The following is a 6000-nucleotide window of genomic DNA, read 5'->3' on the forward strand; positions in this document are numbered from 1 at the left end:
AATTTTCATATATGATGAAATTAAATAAAATGTAAAATACTTTATTAATCCCCAAAGGGAAATTCAAAAAAATAATTCATGTTTCACATGCATTATAATAAATCAAATTAATTCAATAAATAAAGTCCTGATATGAAATCAGCTGCATGTGTCATTGTAGTTCAGGCTGTGTGAGCAGCTGAACTTACCTGTGTGAACACACATAACTACTCTGGGACCTCTCTTAGAGCCACTTAGGCATTGTGGGCCCAGTTTCAAAGCCCTGCCATGTGGGGTGGAGGGCTGGCCCTGAGAAAGATGAAGGGTGTTAAGGGACGGAAACAGCTGGTGAGAAGCCAAGAGGATATTAATCTGAGAGGGGGAGACAGGATGGCAGCAGAAGAGGCCATCTAATAAAGCATGGTATTACTGCTGGAAAGGTGTGTGTGTCTGTGTCTGTCTGTCTTCCTGGAGGATTACTGCTAGGTTAGAAAAAGCTGCCGGTAGCCCTTGCACAATTGGTTACAACAAATTCAATAATATGACTGCTGATTTATGCACATTTTTGGTCTCTATGTTCAGTTTGCAGTTGAAAAGACAACTGTGATTATCCCTACTATATTTGATGAATCCTGCAAAGCAATTTCAGATCACACACAGACAAAAAAAAAAAAAAAAAAAAGCATGGAGGGGATTTTGGAAATTAGATAAAATAAAGTGATCCAAATTTTCTCTGAGCAATTAAAGTTCCGTTTAAAAGGCAGAGGTGGAAGATGGGAGGGGAAGCTGGGCGGCATCAGTCGCACAGACAGTAATGACGGCGCCACTGCTGTTTAACAATCAAAGATGGGAGGCGGGGGCTCGCGAGGAAGTCTCTCCATGAAAAATACAGGTGTTTGGTACAATCAAAGCTCAGCTTGCAGAAATGACTGGGTTTGAAGTTGAAAGGGGAGGCAGCAGGAGAGGGAGGAGGGAAGCCAGTCGTGGTGAGTGAGTGCTTGTATGAAAAAAGAGTGACTCAGAAGACAACTGTGGGCCGGTCTCTCCTCCAGGATTTTGAATAATTAACAAGGATAAAGAAGTTGACTACTAGGTGCTTAGTGTTTACTTTGCATGGTTTTTTTTTTGGTTTTTTTTGTTTTTTTGCTGCCTGTGGAGGGGAAGTGAGGCTTTAGCTCTCTGGAGGCTGGTGTGTTGGCAGGAGGATTTGTCTGGGACACCGGTGTGGTTTCCCGTGGGACTAAAGGCAAATCAACCGAGACACAAGTCAGCGAATCAGAACCAGAACCAGTTTTGTCTGGTGGGGAATCTTATATGCAACGCACACATCTTTTGAGGAAAGTCCCAAAGTGTACGCAGACAAACATACTGATGCACAAGCTGTGAGCTCAAACTACTGTGACCAGAGTGGAAGCACAGCACAAAAACTAGTTCCTGACTAATTATAGTAATCATAAACACAACTTAAACTAATAGGCAGCAAAATTCCAAGAAAAAAGAATGCAGAATGAGAAGAAAAGTAGGAAGATGTCTGTATGTGCATGGAGGACGTGCAGTCAGCTCAATCTCAGAAAGAAAAAAAGAAATATGACACCGAAAACTTTGTGATAAACATTATTTCTGTATTTTTAAACCCACTTATCCCTAAGCTCCTTCATTTGAGCAGGATATTAAGTTAAAATAAATTTTGTGAAGAAAAAAAGTCAGACATGAATTCAGTTCAAGTTTCAAAGATATATTTTAAACACAATCTATGTTAATCATAAAGTCAAAATAATAACAACAAAGTTAATTTAATGTTTGATATTCAAGTTGAGGTGTAAATGAAAGAGAAATTCATGCTCAAAGCAGAATTACTAAAATAAATTCAAACCAGCATTAAGACCCTCCATAACTCTATGAATTTCCTCACAGGGAGCCTTTTTGGTGGTACTGCAAGAAAATTTATTTTACTTATTGACTGCAGCCGTCTTATGCATGGAAACAAGACGTTAATATGTGAGCACACATGCAAAAGTAGCCCAAATCTGAATTTTTTTCCCCATTTTTTTTTATCCATATCTGACTTTTCACTGATAGCCTGGACTGCAAACATAACTTTTTACAATCACACCTAAGCCGCTTTTATTTGTGGTACTAAGTCAGTTACAGACCTGACGTACCTGAGTTTTATATGACTGAAGTGAGCCAGACGTCACAATCCTCCTCAGGGGGAGATGGGACACGTAGACAGAACATGCTGCATGTGATGTTGCCTGCTTCTGCACTTGTAAAAAAAATCTTAAAATTTAATAAATAGATAAAAAAAACAAAGAACTGAACACAAAAGTATCTGTGATACTTTATCTGTGATATCATTAAAAAAGTCCATAAACTAACCGTTGGGGTCAACAGGGAAAATAAATCACCCATACCTCATGTCCTCGTGCATTTCTTTGATGAGTAAGCCATGATGCACAATCGTTGTGTTGACAGACATTTTTTGGTATGCGGCGTGGTGCTGTAAAACAAAACATAGCTGTAAAGTGACGTATCCTGGAAGCTGTGGTGCTGCTGGGAAACAACAACTTGTCACTGTCCTCAAACTGAGCCAGAAAAATGCATCGTTAAAGAGAGAACGCCGTGCTGCTTTATTAAACTGGGGTTTTCAAGGTGAACGTATCTCCCCTTATGACAGGGGTACTAAATTCAGCCCCAATTGGTCTCAGCTGACTCAAGTAAATGAGTCATTGTGAAGAACCTGATAGGCTGTCAGATCCATTTAATTTGACTCAGGTGTGTTGAAGCAGGAAGACATGGAAAACGTGCTGGACCCTGGATCATGTAGGACCGAATTGAAAACCTCTGCTCTACGATAACCACGGAGCAGGCAGGCCGTCGTCTCTCTTTATGACATTTCTAGTTTTTGGAAAACAATAAAGCAGTGGAGCCATTGTTGAATGGCGTTCATGGCGTCTACATCTCTGTTTCCTGATTTGTAGCAAACTTTTAAGTCGGGTAAATCCAAACTCTGTTACATCATTATCACTCATCACCACATTATAAATAAATTAAATCCTAGTAATCCAAGTTATGTGTCTTCTCACACATAACTAATCTAGTTATCTTGTTCCTACCTATCAACAAACCTTGACTAAGAGTCATGTTTTAGTAACAAGGAAACTTGTTTTCTTTAAGGCCTAAACACTGTGTTGTTATCACTTTTAGTGAGTTTGGACAAAAACTGGAAACTGGATCAAAAAACTTGAAAATACATAGTCCTGAAAGATGAAATCACGTTATAGTATTGACTTTATGTCTGCATAGAAAACAGAGAAAATGTGTTGTAGGCAATAAGAATTGCCATTATTTGGATAAAGTCTGCAAATGTGAAGTTTACTAGAGCAAAACACCAGAGATAAAAGTGTTACATCAACAAACAGGAAACCACAGCACAGTTTGGGTGTACACCCAAAATCACACAGCATAATCTGATATATTTCATTAGATAATAGTAGTAGTCTGATTAAGATGAATCAGATTAACACTGTCAGAAAAACACAATGCCATGCAGCAGTGAGTATAAATGAAAAAGGGATTCCCTTGTAAACTATTTCGCAGGCTCATCTGCTCCCACATTAGCAGCTAACTCTAAGTCTGTGAGCACCACCACGTTACATTATGTACTCCGAAAGATATCCAATAATGTGCATAAAAATGCAGACCAGATATTTTTAATGTCACATTTCAGATGCAGATTTGTCCCAGTTGAAGGTCACATAAATGACTCTTTGCCACCATTGGATGCATTGATGGTTTAGCAGTCAAGCTAAATATTGTGGTTTATGTGTTTTTGCTTTTTTTCTGTACCTTAGTTTCATTTTAGCCTTCGGTCTTCTGTTTTTTTTTTTTTAGTTTCTTGTCTTATTTTGTAGGGCCAGACCCTCATTTCCTGTCCATCACACCTGTTTTAATTGCTTATTTCTTTCACCTGTTCCTCATTAATTATAAACGTATGAGTGTGAATCGGCAATTTGATCAAGCTACAATTATATCTTTATTTTTTATTTGATTTAATTTATTTACACAGGCAACATGCTGACATGCAAAAGCTTTTATAATTTAAACTGAACAAGAGTTATTAACTGTGAGTGAATCAGGTAGCTGTTTAAAGCTTATTGAGACAGCTTGGATACATAGATTAAAATAATACACTATGTTAAATATTAACAGTCATGAGACAGTCATGGCTCACACACATATCACATATTTTCTCAGAAAATGTGAGTGTAGGATGTTATATAGTAATATGTTGTGGTTATGTAAATGTAGAGTCTGAAGAGTCACAACTATCAGATAATTTTATTATCTCTAATCGTTTCTTTGTTCATGAATTAATAAGAGCATTAGTAATAGAATTTACATTTAATTATCAATCGATCAGGTGTCCTGTGGTTGCAGCTCAATGTATATTTATTAATCAGTTTAATTTTTAGCTGTTTTTTTTTATTTTTTAACTATTATTTATATTCAAATATGAATTTGATAGATAGAGATTTCATGTTTACAGATATCTCAAGCTCAGTAAAAATCTGATTTCAATTTGATTCGATTTAGGATCCACCAATCAAATTGGAATGATATCACGCTCATTTCCATTTGTATCAAAAACCTGAGTTTATTCCTGAGTTCAGATATGTAAATTAATTTATTTAATTTTTAAACATTATTCTTAGAGTGGAATAGCAATAAACAGAAAATTACATGCTCGAGAAACTCGAAATACAGCCTTTTTTAAATGTGTTTTTTTAAAGTTTTGTAACAAATTTTGCATTTTGGATCAATATTATTGGCTCATTGATAACTTGACAGACATATTGATGTAGATTGATGTATTACTTTTACTTTATTATTTATTCCAGACACATCGGTCCATTTCAGCAAATAATAATAAAAAACATAAAAAAACCCCACACATTCATGTATAGACCCATAGCCTATATATACACACACACATAAATATAAAAACATCCGTAAAGACAGACATTCATTCCAACAGGAGAAATACCTTGTTGGAACCCCTATTAGCTGTATACCCCTTGGTTTCTATTATTCTGCTAGATCATTGTTGTTTTTCCCATTTTTTCTCTCAGTGTCTCAGTTTTCTCCATTAAACCCTGGACTATTGCACTCACCTGCCTCGGCAGTGCACATTTGGAGCCATTTCTTCCCTAAAACCGTGACAGTTTGTAGATGATAACTCACCTCCACATCCTGTGGATTTTAACACTTTCGGAGTCACTCTCCAAACATGATTTGATAACCATTGATCATTTCAGGTATGGCCTCTTCATTCTTAAAATAATACTTAATTTTTTTCTCAACATCCACGTGAAGGAAAACAAATCCTGAAATATACTGTGAATCCAACATCTTTCATTATGTAGCCCATCTGGCACATAGATAGGCAATATATGGATCTATGAACACCTACTAATCATAGGAATTAATTACTAATGATGTAGGAGTGAGATAATTAGCCTGTGATCATGCATTGGTTGTGCATGCGAAGGAAACCGCAGTAGTGTGTGTTCATGTGTGTGTTAAAAAGGCTGGTGTATTGATGTCCTGCTGTTGGCATCTGATGCAGTGCTGCAAAGCAAAACAGTTGCTGATTGACGTCTGTGGCCAAAAACAAACAAATAAAAATTTAGGTGTTTTTTTTATTATTTATTTAAGTTTCTGATTGCAGAAATGCACATAATGTCAGTGTGTGGTAAAAACTGGTTTAGACGTTCAGAGTTTTAACTTATATAGGACGCTTTTAAATGTTTGTCTCAGTTGAGTTGATTGTGAAACGCAATCAAGGAAAAACAACAACATTTAATCGATTGTTTGTCTCCAAATCTCCAAACCAGAAGTTGTAGGGGTTATAAGATGGCATCGCCGTCATGGTCTGCTTTCTGGTTTGGAGTTTCTGTGAGTTTGGTGCATTTGCGCTCTGTCTTGTTTTATTTTGTGCTTTTTTTCTTTGTGTACTCT

Source organism: Telmatherina bonti (assembly GCF_933228915.1).
Source record: "Telmatherina bonti genome assembly, chromosome: 3".
Taxonomy (NCBI): domain Eukaryota; kingdom Metazoa; phylum Chordata; class Actinopteri; order Atheriniformes; family Telmatherinidae; genus Telmatherina; species Telmatherina bonti.